This window comes from Manis javanica, chromosome Y, assembly GCF_040802235.1.
Source record: "Manis javanica isolate MJ-LG chromosome Y, MJ_LKY, whole genome shotgun sequence".
In the NCBI taxonomy this organism is placed as follows: Eukaryota; Metazoa; Chordata; class Mammalia; order Pholidota; family Manidae; genus Manis; species Manis javanica.
In genome coordinates, this window is record NC_133175.1 from 5,359,972 (window position 1) to 5,382,944 (window position 22,973).

The 22,973-nt window shown below is 38.9% G+C and overlaps 1 protein-coding gene across 6 annotated transcripts in view; it reads left to right on the forward strand.

The window, feature by feature from the left end:
- Positions 1-320: 320 nt before the first annotated feature.
- Positions 321-22,973, forward strand: part of LOC140843040 (kelch-like protein 4) — a 116,258-nt gene continuing 93,605 nt past the window's right edge. The window contains exon 1 of one of the 6 annotated variants that reach the window (XM_073228249.1): positions 321-574. The gene's annotated coding sequence lies outside the window, so the exon portion shown is untranslated. Of the gene's footprint in view, positions 575-971; positions 1,171-22,973 lie in introns of those variants that run through there. The other 5 variants (XM_073228252.1, XM_073228251.1, XM_073228248.1 and 2 more) reach the window with 5 other exon arrangements.

The window sequence follows — 22,973 nt, forward strand, 5'->3', positions numbered from 1 at the left end:
TCTGTGTCGTCCTGCACGGTGCCAGTTCCAGGAGCCTTCCTCAATTAGCTCTGTTTTCTGCTTAAGCCATAAGCTTCCTCCATGGAAACGCCAGGAGGGGCTGCGGGGAGGGGAGCAGACAGGTGCGCCCTCTGTTCGGGAGGACACCAAGGGCCGACCTAGCCGCCGCTGCGTCCCTGGCAACTCCACGCACGCGTGCGCACTCCTCGCGGACTCGCGGGGCGGGCGGCGGCCCAGAGGGAGGGGCCGTGCGGGAGGCGCGCGCAGAGCGCCGAGAGTCGGTTCGCGGAGACCCTCGGCCTCCTGGCGGACGCGGTGCCGAGGCAGCGCGAGGTGGTCTGTGGGCTGGCGCCGCCCGCGCTGTAGGGACTTGTAGTCCGCGTGCCTCCCGGCGCCTTCCCCAGGTAGGCGGGTCTGCGCTTCTCCGCCGACTTCCTGCCGCTGCCGAAACTACACCTCCCGCCATCCTCTCCGCTGTCGAGCCTGAAGCGGAAACAAATTGTGGGCTGCGAGGGTGCTGCCCTCCGCAGGGTGCCGCAGCCCGCTCCCCGCCCCTCCTGCGTCCTCCTGCGAGGTAGGGAAACGAAAGCCGCGTCTTTCTCTTGGGGCTTCATCGGCTCCCAATGGGAGGAGCGCGCGGGGGAACGTAGACCTCGCTTTACCTGAGTCAGCCCGGCGCTCGAGAGTCGCGCGTGTCTCCTCACCTCACACCAGTCGGGTCGGGGAAACGTGAGTGCGACGACCCCCGGCCGGGCCTGTTCCTGAGCCGGGCAGCGAGGCCACCGGGAAGTGACCGCACTCTCGGGGTCTCAAAATTTTCCCCCGGTTCTCCTTGGGCCCGTGGCTCCGCGGCGGACGGCCGCGTGCTCCCAGCCATGCATTAGGCAGGCCTGCCCTGTGCGCGGGGAGAGCGCGGACCGCCGCCAGCCCGAGGCCGGGGCTCGAGGAGCCCGCGGCGCCGCCACGTGGGGCCAGCCCGCGCCGCGCCCGGCCTGCAGCAGGACCCACAACATGGAGGCGGCCGTCAGCACCCGAGACGGCGGGGACCAGGGCGCCGCGGGGTGCCGCGAGGACGCGACGTCCATGGACGCCTATCTGCGGAAACCGGGCTTGTATGGGAAAATGGTCTCCAAGGACGGGTCGTGCCTGTTCCTGGCCGTGGCGGAGCAGGTAACGGGGCAAGGAGGGCCTGTGAGGTGAGCGGCGGGGCCGGGTGGGAAGGCGGCGGCGGGCCGCTGTCCGGCCACGCACGTCCGGCGCTGCGCGTGGCCCCGCTGTCGTCACAGCGGCGCACGGTAGCGCCGGATCGGGACTCTGCCCTGGGTCTGGAAGCTGAAAATCGAAACTTAAAAACCCGTAAATTAACTGGGTGGCGTCCCTCCTGGTGTAGAGGTAATGAGGGCAACCTGTGAGGCCTGTTCAGGACTTCTGCAGTTCGTGGATTGCTGGGGACTTGACGAGATATTTCCCCATTTTCTTACGCATTCACCGTCGGCGTTCACACCAGTAAATCAAATGTCTACTAGAGGCGGCAGTGCGCCAGACTTCACTCGCAGAACTTAATTTTTTTCTCCTACTGCACTTTGGAGTGTCGGGTAGTCAAGCTTGCCGAGGTCCCCTTGAATCAGGAGGGGATAAATGTGCAGTTGGTAAAGCTAGCCTTGTAAACATTCAGAATGTATTAAAAGAGTTGTCTTTGAATAGAGCCCACACTTTATTTTTCTCCGTAAGGCAGTATACAGGTGTAGTAAGAGCAATTTACTGTTTTGGCTTGTTGGTAGTGGACAAAGTATATACGGGTGTTCCCTGGGCCTTTCTTGACCGAGTTTTTCCTACAGGATGGTTAGAATCACATTCTAACACGGTTGCTCGGGACGTGTTTTTGATTTTTGTTTGTAAGAGAGCTTATTCCGTGTTACGTAACACTGTGCAGTTGGTAGGTATACAGAAAAAACAAACAAAAAACAAGCTGATCCTATATTGAAAAATAGCTGCTGAAATTAAATAGGAGGGTAAAAGTTTCACGTTACTGCCCTGGTGTGTATTGCATACCTACCTTTCACAGTTCGCCCTTCTTTGGCTTAAGATACACCCCTTTTCTCCCCTCCCATAGAGTTTTTATGTTTCTGTTTTTCTCACTTTTTTTGAAGCCTAATTAGCTTTGAAGTTTTGTGTTTGTGAGTAAATGTTTTACTTAACATCTGTAGACCCAGTCTATTCTCATTTTTTTTTCGACATCAAAAGTCCAGCCAATGTTTTCACATCCCTGGATAATTTTTCCTTTTTTCAAACCAGGAGTTGATTCAGTTGGTACAAACCTTTGCATTATGTTACAGGCATTACCATTCAAATATTATAAAGCTCCCCAAATTGAGCTTTTTCAGTTCATTAGATTTCTCTCATGTTTAGAAATTAAGGATGTTCCAGTGTTCTTGTGGGATATGTTCACACACCCACCCGACTCTTTACTATTAGTAGATAAACAATCTGTTCCATTTGTGAATTTTCTGTGTCTCCATCTGTGCTGTTTCCTCAGCGTCAGGCTGCCTGGCCCCAGCACCTTTAGAAGCAGAGTAAATTCCCCGTTTATACAGACTATTAGCTGTAGCAAGAGTGGTAAGGAGGTAGAAAGGAATAGAAATATCTGGAATTGCAAATTACCAGGTCCACCTGTGTCTGATTTCAGTATTACTAGCTGTAGATAATTGGTGAACTTGATTAAGCGGAAGCCTCTGTTACTGTAGTGGGATCTCTGTTTTTAAGTAGAGAGGCAAGAGCTCGTTAACACTAAGCACTCAACATCAGATAACACATTTTATTGTTATCTTGTGGGTGGATTTAAGTTAGGTGCAAGAGAATACCTCCTCCAATTTAAGCCACTCTTGATGTTTTTGTATACTGAGTTTAGAAAGCTCAATACCATAAATTCTGGGGCAGGACACCTCCTCTGTAGATGAGGACTGTGTGTATAGCCCTCACCGTCAAAGGCAAGGTATGTGTTTGCGCATGTGTGGGCGAGGGGGTAACAGCAACCTCAGGCTGCCCTTTCAAAATAAGTACAAAGGCTTTACTTTTCTGCCAACAATTTCTCCAGCATCAAAATAATTTATTGTGTCTAACGAAGAGTCAGAATGAGCAATCTGAAAGACAGTCTTGGTTGGGGAGAGGAGACTGGAATTAGGGGTAGTCTTTACCCCCAAATTACTTGATTTAGTTAGGCCCTTCCCTTTTTACACTCTGCAGGAGGCCTGACCTGAATCAGCTCTGTGGCCATGGAGCTAAAAATAGGACACACTTAGGGATTTGCTAAAGCAGTGTCTCTCAGCCTTTCCCAGTGCTTTATCGCTATCTTGTTGAAAGTAAAGACTGGAAAGTCTCCTACGTCTAGGTTATTTTCAAGTATATAAAAATTTGCAAATATATTTTTCATTCCATTTGCATTCTTCGTGAGTGTCCTTGAACTTTGCAGTGCTATACGTTTTAAGCAGTTGTCATGTAACCTTGCTTCTGTTGTAGTGCTTGGCTTTGTAAAGCACTAGCCCCCCATTCTTCATGGAGGTTTTTGAGAGTTTTGCATCTGAGTAAAAGGTTCATATTTCATGTGCAAATAACATCTTCGTTAAAAGTGGAGAAAAGATGAGATAGGCCTGTCATTGTTTTTGACTGGAAATAAGCCTTCTTCACTTCTGCCTGCCACCTGTTGCTACGTAGATGGCTTTAAGACCAGCTTCCCTTTGCTAATGGTAGGAAAGCCCTATCAGATGAGCCTGTGGTTTACTCCAACTAATAATACCCTGATTCATATAGTCTAGGTATGTCTAACATATCTTCTGTGAAGGAAGGTGTTGCTAAACGTTATTTTTTGAATTGGCAAAAAAAAATTGTGTGGTGGTTATTTTTACATGGGGAGAGCCCTTCCAGTGCAGGATGCTTTTTCATTGTTCCCAAGATAGCATGGGGCTACATCCAGGTTGAAAGCCAGCTAGTATATTGAAAACGAACTCATTGCAAACCTCAGCTAGCGCGTCTTCCGTATATCTCAATGGAAAGGGACATAACTGGCTGTCAAGAGAGTTGTGCCGTTGGTTCTGTGGGTGTAAATGAGCCTTGGCTGTGGACGACCAGCAGTCAGAGATCCCCTTTTCTCTGCTTACCCTGAACATAAGGTTGAGTCACTCAACTGGAGCTGTAACTTTTAAAGTTACTTGATATTAATGTAAAATCCCAAGGATCCTTTTTAGTAGTTTGAGATGTGGTTATTTTAAATGCCCCAGGTTTTTTTTTTTTTTCACTCCCACCATGACCCTTTAGTGGTATCAGGTACACCTTCACTGGAGATACCTAGTAATAGGAAATTAGTTTAATCTCCTCTTTTAAGCATGGCAGTTGAAAATATTGGAGGCCAGCCAGAGGACTCCTGACAGTTTTAAACCAAAACTTTGGAATTCAGAGACAGAATGCCAGTAAGTTATCCTTTTGTTGAACTAGTTTAACGAAAGAATACAGAGTCTACAAAGTGAGAGAATTTGGATCATCATTGTAGTGTGACTTAGTTTGGGTAGTGCTTTAAGAAAAGATTTTGGGCGTAAGTGCCAGTTTCAAGGCTATTGGGATGACAACACACAGCAACATGTTTGTATCCTATGTGCTGCCTATTTGGATGTTCTTTCAAGATTCACTGAAGTCTGACAACTGAGGATTTAAGAATACAAGGATTAATTTTTGTGAAACCGCAGTGGACTTAAATTTCTACATCAGGCAAGTAATTCAAAATTCCTGGGAAAAAGGAATCTTACAGGCTTAAAGAATCAAAGAGATTTCCTGTTGAAGTTGCCTCTTCTCTTTTCCATCCAGCATAGGACGATGCTAAGCACTGTGTAACAGGGATTCTGCTAGCCCTGCTTTGTGAAGAGCAGACTTACCGCAGAGGGCTGGCCTAGAAAGTGTCTTAAGTTGACAAAGGTTTCCTTAAAGGGAGTGATGTAGTGACCTGAAGGAGAAATGGTAATAAGCTGTTACAGAATGACATCTGACTTAAGAAGTACTACTGTTCGTATATGTTACATTATTTCTGTAGTTAGAGGAAGAGTTGGGAATGTAAAGATCTAGAAATTATGGAAAGGGTAGTGGAGACTGATGTCCGTTGGTTGTGAGGTTGTCTTGGGTGTGAAAGAAGACACTGGGTTGTAACTCAAGTCCTCATTTACCGAAATGCTTAATAACTATTTTTTTTCTTAGGTATTGCACTCTCAGTCTCGCCATGTTAAAGTCACAATGAACCTGTATTCACTATCTTCAAGAGAACAGAGAGAAATTTGAAGAGGTAGTTTGTAATTTTAAACATACAATGGTGTCTTGACTTGCACTTACATTTCAGCTTTTATAAGTGGTCTGGTGGGAATTGCACAGGCTGGCTCTTACTGTAGGTTATGAAAATAACCCTTATAAAAAAAGAACTGTTTTATTGAATTCAAATCCAGTTATATTCATTTGTGATTTGTTTTTAGTCCATTTTGTGGTATTCATTTATTCAGACATTTAGAAATCATATGACAGATGAGAGACACTGCGCTGTGGAGGATGGAAGGATAACTTGGGCAGGATCCTTACATACAAAGAGTGTGCTTTGTCTGACATGGTCAGGGAATTGGGTGTTGGTGCTAATAGTTTTCTGTGATTGTTATCCCGCCTATGAATTTAAAAACCTTCAGACTTGGAGTATAAAAAACTTGCTGCATACAGCTAATACTGAACCTGTATCAGAAGGCACATACAGGTTTCTAATTTTTGAGGTTCATCATCGTGAGTCACATGTCAGAACACTGTACTTATGTAAATAATGATTAATAGTTAATAAGGCATTGTATAACAACTTCTCTAATTTTCTTTGTACTACGTAGTAGGCTGTGAAATAAGATGCCACAGTGGTCTATTTTCATTTCACCTCAAGCCTTATAGGATTTACTGGTTGGTGCTATGACCCAGAATTATGTCATATGAATATGACAACTTCCAATGATGGTATTTCCCCCCACTGAATGCCAAAAGAACATTGGCACTTCACCTGTCAAATGTTATAATTGACATATTTGCAAATAGATCTTAGTTTGAATATGCTCTTGAGTTGGTATTGCTGCTATATTCAAGTGAAATATTATTACTGGTAATGTTTTCTTGGGTGCCATGTTATATGATGGACATGTAATTTATTCCAGGAAGGAGAGTTACCTGCTTGATTAGGAAATTCGAGAACTTGTTTTATAAAAAAACAAAACAAAATTGGTAGTGCGGAAGCTAGATGAGAGAGTATTAGGGTGTGGTGGTAGGTAGGTGGTAGAGGAGGGGGAGGAGAGGTGGAGCAGTCTATAAGTATTTGAAGAACTTAAAAGTAAATTAATCACTATTGATGGCCCCAGTTGTGGAAATTCATTTGTGTTGACAGTAGTGGAAATTTCCAACATCAGTTGAGTGTTTACTATGTGCCAGTCTTTGTTTAAGTGCTTTGCATGTATTTACTTAACCCTTACATTCTTAGGAGGTATGATCAGAGGTTGAAAGTTCTAAGGGGGAAAGTTCCATTTTCCTTACAATAAGGACCTTTTAATAGTTTTCCTTGGGCAGAACTGGAAAAGGCTGTCATGGGAGTTAGGGGTGTAACTTGTTACTCACATGTAGTCAGGGCCTGCCTAGCTGGATACTTTCTGATTATAAAGGAGAATCTCAGATTGGATGCAGGTTTGTGTCAGAACACCATTTAGGTGTCTTCCAACTTTAAGTGATATTGTGGGTTTTTTTTTTAAAGTCTGTAAATAATCACCTATATTTATTGCACTTTTAAATAATCATTTACAGACTCTCTTTTAAGTCTGCAAATACAGAACAACAGCTTCTGATTGGTGGGTATTTAAAATATGTAGTTATTTTGTGTGGAAACTTAAGGTAACTTTTGCGAATTTGACAGTGTATGATTTGTAGAAGAAGTAATTTCGATCTTAAAAAGTCCATGGGTGTTTAAAAGATTTTTATAGACTGGGGCGGGGTGTACTTTAATGTTTTTAAGTGTATCACTTTGTAAAACTGGCTGTGACTGTCATTTAAATAAAGTTGAATTTGGTGTTTTGGACAACTGTCTTTTAGAGCATTTCTCAGTTAGAGCATTCTCTATGAGAAAAACAAAAACCATCACATAGCTTGACTAATCTCCGGTTTTATGTTAAACTAACAATGAAGCAAGCTGTATTAGAAAAATCTTGATTCTTCCAAGTATCTTCAGCATTATAGTGTAACTGACCTTAACAGGCAGTGAATATATTCAAATATTTATGTGTATTAATAAACAAGTATTTTTTAGCTAGTGCTTTCTGTCTTTCTCTTCTATGCCTTGGCCATTACTAAATTAATCCTAAAGTGCTGCATTTATCATGTAATTTCTCTGTTCATAAAGTCACCTGCCGAGATCTTGAATCGCCTTGTCCCTCAGTCTGGAAGTCCTGGCTCGAGGCCCTCTGCAGACAGGTGTCCAGTTGAGTTCCTGCTCTGCCAAGTTGCCCTGCTGGCCAGATCGCTCCTGTCTTCCCAACACAGTGCTGTCACTGCCTCTTGCTGCTGCATGATCCCTGGGCCCATCCATGTCCTGTCTAGGAAAACTTTCCAACGTTGTTTCCTTATTCAGAGTATTTTTTATGTTTACGATCTTTACTTAATGATTTGTATATATTTTCATAATGAGATTTTTTTGTGTGTGTATATAACTTGATGCATCCAAGGTTTGTGCAGCAATGCAGAGGCTAATTTTTTTTCCTTCAGTTTATAGAAGGGTCATTTGAAGAATATTTAAAACATTTGGAAAATCCACAGGTATGCAGTAATTTTCTGTTTCTGTTTTTTTATGTATTCAAATAATGTATTCAAACTTAATTAAATATAAGATGAGTATTTTAGTGCATGGAGAGGTTACAGTAAGTTACCCTGTTTTCTTACAAACATTTCTTAGTTGCTCATTTTATGTAGCATTTAACTGGAGGACATTTGGAGCTGTGCCCTGTGTACTGTGCACAGGGTGTTGCTTCACTCATGACAGAGTCGTGATATGTTTATCTTTGTCATAATGGCATGTGAGTGCACATAAAAGGCCTGCAGTAACATTGGTGATGCTTTTCAGGATGCTGTGTTGGTATGTGTATGGGGCTTGGTGGACTGACAGGGCAAGACTTGGTGGTTTCCTTGAGCTTTTGAGAAGATAGGCTTTTTGTGGATGTTCTGTTTCTCACGGTCAGCTTGAGAAAGAGGAAAAGACTATTGAGAGTAAAAGGTTAGCACTTCCCCAAGTCCCACTGCTACACTTTCTCAGTCATGTTGGTGTTAAAATAATTCTTCTGTTTTTTTCGCTGTTTATAAGAATCCATGTAGATTTGTCCTGTCATCCTCAGACATGCCATGTAGCATGTCCTGTCATCCTCAATCACTGTTAAGTTTAAGATGACATTAGCAAAGGAAGACACTAACGAGTAAGGGTAAGGTAGAGATGAAAGGGAATACTAACATAAGAACAAGGTGTTTGGTTAACAATAGGTGTCTCCATTTGATTTCCCAATATTAATCTGAGTACTTGTTGTGGGCCACGAATTGTCAGGCCCTTGAGGATGCAGAGTTAACTAGGATTTGGTTGTGGTTCTTAGGAGTTGCTCTGTAGGGAAGAGTATCTAAAACTTACTACAAGTAAGAGAGTATGTGTCCTAGGAAGTATAGATATGATGTTATAGACATTCAGTTTTATTTCTAGCTGGGCTGGCGAAGATAGAGTGAGTTGGCATTTGAAGTCTGAATAGTTGCTGAGGAAGAAATGCCTGGGGTGAAGGGTTAGTTCCTGGTAGTGAAAAAATTGTGATCAAGGCAGAGTTAGAAGGCAGTTCAGTCAGTGTGGAGCATGGAGCAAGCAAAGGAAGTAGGGAGAAAAAAGTCAGAGGGCAGGCTGTGGACCAGGTCATGGGAGAGCCACCAGTGCTAGGGTCAGTAGTTTGGAGCTTATACTTCAAGGCAGCACTTCTCAAGATAATCTCTTTTCTCTCATATTGTATCTCTATGGTAGACTACTACAGACCATCTGCATTAATAGTACCAGAGGTGATTGTAAAAGTGCAGATTTTTACAATACTGGAATACTGGTCTATATTCCAGACCTTAATTAATGTCTCTGTATTTGGGGCGTGGAAATATGGCACTGGGAAGGCTTTCAACTTTTTTGAAGCAAGAAGTGCATATTTTTCACACCGTTAACCAAAAAGAGTGCCTGTTTTTGCTGGCAGTCTGAATGGTTGATGAAAGAACATTATATATAAAGATGGTTGGGAGGGAGGTGAGACAGAGGCAGGAAGACCCATTGCAATGGTTTAGGAAAAAGAATTGTTTACTACATGGAAAAATGTGCACACTGTATTAAAGTATAAAAAAGGTACAAGTATAGTATTATACCAATAGTTTTGGAGACAAATAGCCTCTGAAGGCCTTTCTGCTAAATCCACTCCTGAGTACATTTTTATTTAAATGATGTCAGGACTGAGTTTTTCCCACTGATACCATGGTCACAAATTCCTTTCTTGAAGTTTATATTTTTTCATTTTAGTATTAAGCACTCTTTGAAGGCAAGGATTGTGTATTTTGTTGCCTTTGGAATTCCCTTTGTTACCTTTCGGTTTGGGGTGCCTGCTTGCTCTGTATGTGTTGACTGAATGTTAAGCCCATATAACATTGTATTTAACAGATAGGAAAGATAACCAAGAGTGTGTTAACAGTCCTGATCTCTAGGTGGTAATGTGACTGGTGATTTTTAACTTCTATGTAGAAAATAAAAGACGACTTAATAATTTTTTAATTCAAACAACCCCCTCAATGTTATTTTACCAATAGTCCTGGTGAAGCAGTTCTGGCTATCAGACTGTGAGGGTCTGAGAACGGACAGACATAATGGGAGTGGAGAGAACTGTACAGAGGGAGGAATTGAGGTGGTGGGAACTGACCTGACTGACTAGAGGTCTGCGGGAGAGAAGGAGGGAAAGCTGCTGTGGACTCCTTCCCAGGGCGCTGCTGACTGGCTAGATGTTTTTATTGTTAGCAACACCTCCCTCTCTAGTCTCATCAGACCTGTTCTCCATATGTTTCAGGCACCTTCCAAACAGTTGTTTGTTCTTCTTTATAGCAACAAATGCTTATGTGTTCATTCATTTCATTTTCTCCCTGCTTATATGGGATGTATGAAACAAAGGGAAATATAGCTAATGCATAAACTCCATTACTTCATCCACTTCTCAGAGAAGGTGCCTTTATCCTTTTACCTAAAATACCAGTGGAGCATTTTGAAAAATGTTTTTAACTTTGTGCAATAATACATTTGATCAGTTTTACTGAAGTAAAACAGACATACAATAAAATTCACTACTTCTGAGTGTGTAATGTGATGAGATTTGACAGATGTGTAGAGTTGTACCGTGGATAATCTCTTTTCTGCCGTCATCATCAAGGACCTCATTTCTTGAGGACCTGTTTAAATACCCCATTTCCCAAGGTCACTCTGTTTCTGTTTTCATTAGTAGTTATTTTCTTTGACAGACTCTACAAAACTTTGTAAACATCATATTCTGTTTTATATTCTGGTTTGGTAAACATCTCTTTGTTTAGCCTACAGCTGTATTAGAGAGATCTTCAAGGGAAACAGGGACTAGATCCTAAGTATATGTTTGGAGAGTAAATTAAATTTTACTTCTTGTCGCCTATGAAAATTTATAATTGTGTACTATAATGATTTGTACATGTGACTTACTGCCCCAAATAGACTATGAAATTTTTCTAAAAATTATTAAAATGAAGTTGAAAAGTACATCATGGATCCCATGCCAAGAAGAATCAACTGTATGAGAAAGGGAGTAGAAAATTATCACAGGTTTGGGCATAATACAAGGGCATGGCTTAATGTGTACTTTTGATGTAAGGCTGAAGGGTGCAATGAAATAGTGAAGACTGGAAACAGGAGGTTATTTGAAAGGCTGATCGAGTAGTCTAACATAGCGATGCAATATGAGAGAAAAGAGATTACAGTCCTGTAGTTTTTCTAACTTTGTGGAGAATGGTAACATTATTATGCCAAGGGAAACAACATTCGTTAAGTTACATTAAGTTTTCTCCCCTGTGTTGGTTTTATGAAACCGTAAGTCATTTCATTTACATTAGTTGATTGGAAGAATACTTAGTAGTAAGGCTCTTCCGGTATATGAAAGATACATTCATTCTGTATTTCCAATGAGTAATAAAGAGAAATAAATGAAAGTAAACTCTCACATGAGGGCTTGAACCAAGTTAAAAATTGCCTATCAATATTAGTGAATTCTTGACTTTGTCAGCCTTTGAGTTCTTTAAAGAACCCTGGAGTATCCTTTAAAGATAAATTCCTTGTAAATTGCCACGAGTTAGATACAAGAGCAGCCTTCCTTGTTAGTATGTCTCTGTTTGTAGAAATCATAGTGCTATCTGGAAGGCCCTCCTCACATGTGCACAGGCACACACACACACAAACACGCTTCAACATGACCCACATTTTATCATCAATTTTATTTCAGTGTTCACCCTCTATTCAGATTATTTTATTTACTACTGATTGATTTACTGTATGATTACAGTTCTTGGAGGTGCTGACAGCTAGCCGAGGACAGGTTAATACAGGAAGTGAAGGAAACTGAGTATAGTGCATCGAAAGAGAAGGAAGCCTTAGGTTGAGAGTATCTAGGTAATGCTGGAAAGTATGAGAAGATACAAAATGCAAAGTTATCAACCAAAAGGAAAAGTAAGGGAAGACTTCAATGCTGTAATTAACCTATGTCAGAATTCTCAAAGTACCTTTAGTTAGAGCTAAATCTACCTGAAAGAATCCTATGACTACCAAAGATAATATTCATATTTGCTTGTAGTACAGAAAATATCCATAGCTTTCTTCTTCCTTTCTTTGGGTGTGCAGAAAAATATTATGCCACAAAATAGGAAAGAAAGACAAAAATTTCAAGGCTTACCATTATTTGTGGTTTAATTTATATTTGTTTGTGGTGAGTTCAGACTCCATAAATCCTGTAATGAGAAAATGAGACTTATTTCCAATGAGCAAGGAGGAGAAATAAATGAAACTAAACTCTAATAGTAGGATCTTTATAATCCTATGACATTTTATAAGTGTATAATGAAACTTCTTAGGCTGACATGCATTAACTAGAATTATGGTGGGTTTTTTTTTTTTTTTTCAGTTGAGACCTCAGTAATTCTGGAACTCGCTGCCGCTGAGAAAGTGCACACTGCTTTTTAGTCTATACTTGAACTAAATTAGTGATTACAAACTCTTGGCAAATTATCTGTAATAACTTATTTTCTAGAGATTAATTGGAACTTAAAAAAAATGGATAGAAGTGAAATGAGCAAACTTCAAATGTGATAATTCTATATAATACAGAACCACTATTTAGAAAGATTTAAAATTATAAAGTTCTTTGCCATAACGTAGAACAGTGAAATAGGTTTCATTTCTAATGTGCTCCAACTATCTAAGCAGGTGTGTGGCTCCTATATACTCGGAATTATGTGGTCAAAGAATAGTCTAGAAAATTTTTAGAATAATTTAAGTCAGTAAAATATTTTGAACATGCAATCATAAAACAAGTATATGTACATAAATCATATTTATGTATATACATTTTTACCCAGTAAAAATGTATATACATAATTAGACATTTAAGAAGAATAAGATATAGGCAAAATATGTATTTTTAATGTACTGGAAGTTTTGATCATTCTGTATTTTTGTTAGTAAATATGTCAAGGTACAATATACACTTAAGGAAGACTTGTTAATGTCAGTGAATATAATAAACCCATATTCAAAGTCCTCACAATTTAGAATTTTTTTTTCATAATTTTTAAAATTTGTTAATTGAGGTACATACAGTTAAATTCCCCAAGTTTTAGTGCACAATTTGATTAATTTTTACGTGTGTATATACCCCTGTGACCATCACCCATATCAATGTATCAAACATTCTTACTAAATTTTTTTTCCCTTCACCCATCCTCCCACCACTTCCCCTCTAGGAACCGCCAGTTTGTTCTCTGTATTATGAGTCTTTGTCACTTGCGTATGTTTGTTTTCTTTTGTGTATTCCACATATAAGTCAAATTATACAGTATTTGTCTTTCTCTGAATTTTTTTCACTTAGCATAATACTCTCTTGGTCCATCCATGTTGTCGCAATTGACAAGATTTCATTTATATTTTCGGCCAAGTAACATTGCATTGTGTATAGGTACCACATCTTATTTATCCGTTCATCTGTTAATGGACGTTAAGGTTAGTTTTCTTATTTTGGCTATTGTAAGTAATGCTGTGATAAGTGTAGGTGTGCTTATATCTTTTTGTATTGGTGATTTTACATAATTTAGAATTTCTGACTGATTTCTTACTAAATATATACTAGGTTTTTTTTTTTCACCTTCTAGTGTGGCTGACCAATAATATATTTAGGTCTATTTAACTATGGTTTGCTGGCATTTTCATTGTTGTTATCATTTTCAGTCTGTCATTTTTTGTAGGACACACGCATACACATGTCCATGGAGTCAGTCCTCATCATCTGCACTAGTTATGTCCTGCAAAGTCACTGTGAACACTGACTTGGCAAATACTGAGACATAGCTCCTTGGTGAAATTTAGAGCTGAGTTCTGAAGAGCCTCTGGTCACTTGATCAGCTAATCAATCATATTTTTGTTTCATGTGTGTTTCCTTTTAAAGATACCTTATGTAATATCAGTTGCCGGTCCACAAACATTGAATTCATGGTCAATAGCCGTATAAGTCATGCTTGAAGTAAGCTTATCCAAAACACACACCGGTTTTCCTTAAAGCACAGTACGGCCTTCTTATGCTTACAAAACAAGACAACAACTGAGCACTATGCTTAAGGGCCATTTTAAACAGTGTAATCAGCAACAAAAAGCACAAAAATGCTAAAATCATGGCACTTAATAGACTGTAAAAGGGGCACTTACTCACAGTGTAACAACACTAGCCAAAAGGGAGAGAACAGTGCTGTGTTAGACCTCAGCTGGAAATACACATGCATTGAGTGACTCAGATATTTTGCTGTTCTGTGCTTGTTTGCAAATGATCACAAAGTCCTTGTGAGTATAGGTTTTTGGGGTTACAGATAGATTTTAGGGAGTAGATCAATGTAGAATTCATGAAAATTGAAGATCAGTTGTATATATGTAAATATGTATCCTCATATGCATACCTGTATGTCTATATGCATATAAACACTATATGTATAAAATGCTATATTAACTGTAATTTTTATGCATACATATATTCATATACATATACAAATCCTATACACACATATATATACACACACACATGTACTGTATTCTATATTATTATATTCATTTCTACATATATTTCCACCACAAAAGGTGTTGACATGCTATGATAAAGTTATAGAAATATCAGAAATTAAAGTGCCTAGATATGGTCAGAGTTTTCTGATTGTATTTGTATGAAATGCAGGAAGTTAAAATAACATTTTCAGATGTGAAAGAAATTCATTTTCTCAAAAGATCTGCTTTGCTATAGAATACATAGTTGAGTTTTTTAATACATGTTTAGCATTTCTATTAATTTAAAGGAAATTATCCACAGTAATATATAACATTCCTTTGGTACATTAGCCAGTTTCGAAGCCCACTGGAGTCCAAGAATCTTGGTGTATATAAATGAGCTCTACTGTTTCTTTCCAAACATATAGGCATTCCAGCTCTACAGATTCTTGATGCCCCTCAAAACCAATTTTCATGAGCAGTGTTAAATGTAGAGGTAAAAATTCTGTCACTACACCGTCTGGTGGCGTAAAGGGGGGAAATGATGGATGGAAGGGTGGAAAGAGATGAAATTTTCATTAACTTGTGAAGGTCTGGAAAAAAGCTGGTTGGGTTGGGGTGAGGAGTGGGGTTGGAGTGGTTCAGAAAACACAATGTAAGACTTGTGAAGAAAGGACAAGTTGACCGAAGCTTGAGAGACTAGTTGAAATCTATCAAGATAGCACGGGATAGCTCAAAAGGACTGAAGTGGAAAGCAAGCAGGTTGACTCAAGGTGAAAAAGACAGTCTAACAACCCAGTTTAGATAAAAATTATAAAGTGGCAGTTTCTCATGTAGTAGAAGGATTCACAAAGCTTGAAATGTTGGATAGGTCTCTGCCATAGATGAATTTTTATTTCACTTGAAATTGTTTTTGACTATGTTGTAATTTTGGGTTGGTTTTGGGAAATCATTTAAATACTGTGCTTATGAGGAAGTGTGTTGTGAAAAGAATGACAACAGAAAGCTTGCAAGTGCCTTGTAGTTTTAGCAAACATCCCGAGAAATGCAAGTGTTTGCCATAATTAATATTAATGAAGTTTAATTAAGAGAAGGCTTTTTTCCTTATGATTGTTTGGGAATTAAAATGGATATACAAAGTTGACAAATTGCTTAGATTAATAAGGAGTTTGGTATCTAGCAACCAGAAGGGGATGATTCACTTGATTATGTTTTATGTATTTTACATACTGCAGTTTATTATGTTAGAAGTTTTTATATACGGTTCATGAATCAGTCAGCCCAATTCTCCATGTGAAGACCATGGTGCTTGGACATTGCATCCTCAGTCTCATCAGATTTAATTTTGAAGAACTACCTAACCACAGATAAATGTGAGTAAGAACCCAGACTCTTGAGCCGGATGGTATCTCAGTTCCACCACTTTACTAAGTAAACTCTGGACAGTTTCATTTACAGGTGGTAATTGGGTTCTTCAGCCATTAGAATGAAGGTAAAATGCGACATTCGAAGATTATGCTGAGTATCATACATGGAAATTGCGTGGTGCGTATGATACAGTGCCAATGATCTAGATTCCCCATCTTTGCATGCTTTCCCGTTCCTTCCATCCCTGCTTCTCACGTGGAGGCATGTGGTGCACACACACTAACTTTTCTTGGTAACTTAAAGGAGGTACATCGACATTGTGCACAGGTCCACCAGAGTGAAATATTAGAACCCAAGCTTTAAACGACCATTTTAGGAAACCATGCAACTTTCTAGGTAACATCTCATTTTCACTCGCCACCAAAATGTTGACCTCTATTCTTAAAATCCCTTGGCCCTTGTCATATAGCCTGGAATTTCTCATTGCCCATTTCTTCCACTGTTGAGCCGGTTCCTAAGTCTTTGTCTACCTAATTTCATTTTTCTTACATCTCTGTTTTTCCATTTTTCTGGCACCTCATTCCCACTCTCTCAGACTGTGCCTAGAAATGCAGAACCACCCTCAATTTGTTATGCAAACAATTTACCTCTCCAATTCTCTCCTGTTGCCCTTCTTTCTATGTATGGACTTCTGCTCTAGGAAGACTCATTCAAGTTGCTCTAGTAAACAGTGAACAAAGGATTCCAGATGTAAAACTCCCCACCGAAAAACAAATACAAGTTACTGACCTCAGAGTGTCCAGTGAATATGCAGTTATAACTCATGATAAACTACTATGAAAGAACATCAAAGAGTGTGACTAAAGGGTGCTATGATTAATTAAACGGATCATAACAAGATGACTTGATTTAGAATGGTGTATCTTAGATTTCTTTGAGGAAGTGACTTTTAGACTGTAACCTGAAGGATAGGATTCAGCCATCTGAAAAACTGCCAAGAGTTGTCTAAACAAAGGAAATCAGACCTGTGAATGCCCTGAGATTGGAAAGAATTTGGTTTATTTAACTGACAGAAGCCAGTGTGGCTGAAATTCAGTGAGCCACAGGTAGAGTCAATCAAGGTGATGCTAGAGGGCAGGATTTACCAGGCAGGGATTTGGAGGGGCCTAATTCTTCCCTTTTCTGAACATCATTAAAGTCCATTTCAAAATTCTCTCTTTAGTGATATGCCCATGGAAGATAATCTTAATGGACCCTCACTGGTTGAGGTGTCCCATGAGTACATTTCTAGTTTTGACTTTGATAGTATGAGCCATACCAGGTAGGACTTTGTAGGCCACAGTTAATTTTTGTATTTTTTGTAATTGATCCAAAGTATAGTGGAAAGCCTTTGAAATATGATGAACAATATCCCAAGATATCTCACTTAAAATAGTTTTTCTATCCTTTACCATTTAATCTATTCCATCTGTACAAACTTCAGTTCATTGTGATCTTAGAAGAAAAGTGCCCAAGTGTGGTCTGGCCAGCAGAGTAGATTCGGTGTGCCATTCTTTTCTATATGTCAAAGGCTTCTTAGTTTACCTAAGATCACACAGGTTATTTCTGTAATCACATTCAACTATTGATAGAAATAATCATAGCAGTTTAGACTTTCAAGGATCCATTGAAATATTTTAACCCATTCACCTCAGTTTGCAGATGGAGACACTGAGGCTCAGAGAATTAATTGATAATACAATCCTGAAATAATGCTCATACAAATTTATAAAACATATCACTATATTTTGTACTTGTTCAATTTGAAGCATATTAAATCTCTGTAGATTTGTCCATTTTCTTCAACCTGCTAAGAGATTTTTGCATGTTACGTACGTCAGGTAATGTATTTGATAACCCTCTCGGCTTCACAGCATATGTGAATGACCATCTAAGCCGCCAGTCAAGTCTTTCACAGAAACTATTAGGAAAAATAGAGCAGAAGACAGACTTGGTTCACACAAGAGATGTTCTAGTGAAACGCTGATCCATTCAGTCTTTTTAAAATTGAAGAATAGTTGTTTTAATATAAATGTTTTAGGTGTACAACATAGTGATGAAACATTTTATATATGCTACAATTCAACTAGTTGCAGATACTTACCTGTCTTACTGACTTGCCTGTGTATGTTATACCACCAAACACATTAATCTCCTCACTGTTCTCATGATAAATCATATTCACCTTAGTAGTGTAATTGCAGATTCCGTTTTCTTAGCATGGAATGATTTCACTAATATATTAAAACTTCTTTATCCTTTAATGCCCAGATAGCCTCCATTTAGATTTCCTTTTTGCTTTGACAAGTCATATGTAACTTAAACATATTAAATTCGTATTTAAAGTTATATTGACTTAGACATCTGCCATTTCTACTGTTCTTCATTCCTTCCTGAAGAGTACCACTGCCATCTGGTATCATTTTCCCATATCTTGAAGATATCCCTTAGTTTTTCTTTCTGGTAGTAGAGTTTTGCTGGTGGTAGATTCTCTTAATTTTTCTAAAAATGGATATATCAGGCCTTCATTCTGGTATGATGTTTCCTGTAAATATAAACCTCTGTGTTGACTTATTTTATCTTTCAGCATTTTAAATATAATGTTCTACTGTCTTTGGGCCTCTTGTTTTTTTCTTGATAAGAGCTCATTGGTCAGGATTTCCTCTCCCCATTTTCTCTTTCATTTTTCAACAATTTAATTATAATATGCCTAAATGTGGTTTCCTTGTATTTATTCTTCTTGGGGTTGTAGGTCTTTTGAGTGTGTAACTTAATGTTTTTCTTCAAATTGAGGAAATATTTGACTATCGTTCTTCAAAAAAATTTTTGCCCAACTCACTCCCTTCTGTCCTTTTGAATTTCAATTAGATGTTTTAATATTGTCGCACGGAGCAATGCAGCCCTTTTAAATTCTTTTTACTCTCTGTCCTTCAGATTGGCTACTTCCTAGATTTCTACATTCACATTCCCTGTTTTTTCTGTTATATTTTTCTGTTGTTAAGCCCATCCACAGAATTTTGAATTTTAAATACTGTATTATTTTCAGCTTCATACTTTTCATTTGGTTCTACTTAACGACTTCTATTTATCTGCTGTTTCCCACTTTTCTTTACATTCGTGAACATAGTTGTAACAGCTGCTTTGCAATTCTTATCTGCTAATGCAAACCTCTGCTTTATGTCTGGGTTGACCCCATTGGTTCTCTTGTTCCTGAGTATGGGTCATTTCTTTGTGTTCTTATATCTGGTACTTTGGAATTTATCTTGGACATTGTGTCACTCATCTGTATGGATGCTGGATTGTCATATCTTTTCCCGGAGTACCATTTTTATTCCTGTTTGTTAGTAATCATCTATCCAGCTGAAGTGAGGCCTTAGAATCTGTCATACTTGCAGTTGAAGCAGCTTATTACTTTGTGCAGCTCTTTTAGCCTTATCTGGGTCCTAGAATGAGCACCACACATGTATAGTTCAGCAAGAAATTTGGGTAGTGCTTATACTCAGAATTTGTGGGATCATCTTTGTCTCTCATTAGGCTCTTCTCCCTTCCCATCCATTTTTTGTGGGTACTCTGAAACACATTCCCTGGTTCTTGAAAGCAGTAAGACGATATGTTTATATCCAAGGTGTAGCTATCCTACATATGTGTAAGGTGTCCTACCCTCAGGCTCAAAAACTTAAAAAAAGAAAAACTTACTCAATGCTCTTCCCTTTTTCCAAGTATAAAGTCCTCCCCAGTTTCTCTTTGCTTTTACCACTCTCTAGTAGCCTTTAAGTACTTCTTTTTAATGCTTTGTCCAGGTTTACAGTAATTACCTGCAGGAAAGCTGTTGCAATAAGAGCTCTCCTACCACCATTAGAAGTGGACTATTCTGATAGACTAAACGCTAAAATTCTTGGAGAGTTTTGAAAAGTGCTTTGCACAGAGTTAGTTCTCAAAGAACGTATACAATATTATTAATTAAATAGAAACTCAAACTAGGGTCTGCCAACATCATCCAGTAATTATTCTGTCTGCCTAGCTCTTATGTACAGGTCGTGCTTTCAGCACGACGGGTGATAGTCTAGCAGCAAAAAAGTACAAACTATACCTGGTCCACAATGATTTTTATTAACCAAAACTTTAGGTATATTCTCTCAAGATTTTCTTTCATTACAGTTGTGGCACCCAACTAGTAAAATGACAAATACATGCAGCAATATATTTAATTCACTTTAATAGTCAGATACTTGTAAAAGAGATAATTCCTGAAATGCCAGTGTATTTTTCTTTTTGAAATTTAACTTTTTGTGATAAGCCCACTTAACATAAGACTTACTTTTAAAAAAATTTTTAAGTGTACCGTGTTGAGCAGTAGATCTCTAGAGTCTATTCATCTTGCTTGCCTAAAACTCAATGTCCATTGATTAGGAACTCCTCATTTCCCACTTCCCCAGCCCTCAACAACCATCATTCTACTCTTTGAGAACATGAATCTATTTTATTGAGTTGTATTTTCTAAGTGTTTTGAAAGTTTCCCTAAGTATGAATGACTCGATAGTTATTCTACATTATGGTGACTTTTATAATTTAAACCCTTTTTAAAATATACATCTTTTCATGCCCTTGTTATAATTAATGCAGACATTCTCTATACCCTTTACTCAGTTTTCCCCAGTGGTACCATCTTGCGAAACTATAGTACAGTATCACAACCAGGATGTTGGATGTTGTCATGGATACAGAGGAGATAAAAAGAACAGTTCTTTAACTACGTGGAATCCTTTTATAGCCAAATTCACTCCACTTTGTCACTGGTCCCTGGCAAGAACTAATCTGTTCTCCATTTATGTATATTTTTTACTTTCAGTAAAGGAAATTTGCATCTTCCCAGTTTTATATATAAATAAAATCATACAATATTTAAACTTTTGGGAATGTCTTTTTTTCACTCACCACAATTCTCTCAAGATTTATCCAGATTGTTGTGTATCGATAACTCATTATCTTTATTGCTGAATAACATTCTGTGTTACGGATATAACACATTCCTGTTTAACCATTCTCCTGTTGGAATATATCTATGTTGTTCCTAGTTTTTAGCTATTACAAATAAAGCTGCTCTAAATATCTGTACAGGTTTTGTGTGAAAATGTGTTTTATGTTCTCTGAGGAAAATGCCCGAGTAAAAACTGCTGGGTAATACTTAGACAGGGACCATGGGTGTAGTCAGAGTAAGGTGAGGGCCTCCAGAGAAAAAGCAGAGAAAGATAATTACAGTCAGAACAATGTAGCAATGTACAAAGAAGTCCCTATTGAAACTCTGCAATAAGCATTACGCAAAGTCAGAGTCACACTAATTCGTTAGGGCAAAGATACGAGACTAGGAGTATAGACTTCTTCAGTGAGATCAGTTATAACTCAAAAGGCCAGCAGCAACTTGGCCTCGGATGTTTGAGTGTTCTGCAGGTAAAGAAAAGTGTCTAAGCATAACCCGTGACTTCACTGTATCAATTTACATCCTGACACTGTAAAATTTACCTTAGCCTGCTAAAAGGCCCAGCTCATTTAAACCATACCTATGTGCTGTATTTACTTGTCTGATCCTGAACAAGTCATCTGCAAGCTAGGAAAAAGACTAATTTAGTAAGCAAGCCCAACTATAAACAGCCCAAGAAGTTAAGAAGTAAGATTCTTAACTTACTTCAGCAAACAGGCAACAACCCAGCCCACCTTGGAGGCAGGCTGCTATCTTGAGAGAGAATCAGAGCAGAAAATTTATTCTGTTACTCACCAAGAATGAGCATTCTGGGACCACTCAACAAGTCTGCACCCGTAACCCTTTACTCTCATTCCTGAAAATCCTCAAATTGCGCATAAAACCTCTAGACAGTGAGTCAACCACAGACTTTCTTGTGTCTTCCTGACATGAGCCAGGAGCTCTGTCCTCTCACTTAATCTCTAAATAAAAGCCTGTACCTTGCTCTCCTAGCTTGACTATTTGTGAAGCTCATTCTTCGGCTTCATGAACAAGAACCCCGGCATCAGTATGGTGGTCACATATTTAGTTTTATAAGGAACTGGCAAAATATTTTCCAGAATGGCTGTAGAATTTTACATGCCCACCAGCAACTTATGAGTGATCTTTCTCCATATCCTCACCAACACTTGGTATTGTCACTTTTCCTTTTCAGCAAATTTGATAAATATATAGTCATATCTCATTGTAATTTAAATTTGCATTTTTCCAGTGGCTAATGATGCTGGACATCTTTTTCATATATTTCTTTGACATTTATACCCATTTTGGTGAAATGTGTTCATGCTTTTTGTCCATTTTTTAATTGGATTTTTTTTTGTAGTGTTGAATTCTTCATATATTCTAGGTTGTAATCTTTGGTTGGGTATGTGGTTTCAAATATTTCCTCTGTAGATTGTCTTTTCATGTAAGAACTTTTTTAGGAGGCTCTTTCATAGAGCAAAAGTTTGTCACTTTGACCTAGTGCAGTTTTTCAAAGTTTCCTTTTATGGATCATGCTTTTGGTGTCAAGTCTACGAGCTCTTTCTGTACCAGTAGATCTCTAAGACTTCCTCCTATGTTTTCTTTTTCTAAAACTTTTACACAGTTGTACATTTTATATATAAGTCCATGGTGCATTTTGGGCTACTTTATGCATGAAGTGTGATATTTAGGTCAAGATTCATTTTTGTAGTGTGGATGTCCAGTTTCTCTGATAATGTGTGTTGAAAGGATTATCTCTTGCTCATTTAATTGCATCTGCAACTGTCCAAAAATCAGTTGAGCATATTTTTGTGTGTCTATTTCTGGGTTTTCCATTTTCTACTGATCTGTGTATAGCTCTGTCTGTGAATATCACCCAATCTGGATTGCTGCAGCCATGTAGAAGGACTTACTGTTGGGCATTGGGAAGTGTGATTCTTTTTCAAGACTATTTTAGCTGCTATCTTAGTCTGTGTGGGCTGCTATTACAAAATAACACAGACTTGGTGTCCTAAGTAACAGATATTTATTTATCACATCTCAGGAGACTGGTAAGTTCTCAGTTAGGTTGCCAGCATGGTCAAGTCGGAGCACAGCTTTCTTTCTGGCACATAGACAGCTTCGTTCTCACTGTATGTTCACATGGTGGAGGAAGAGAGCACACAGGTATCTCTTCCTCTT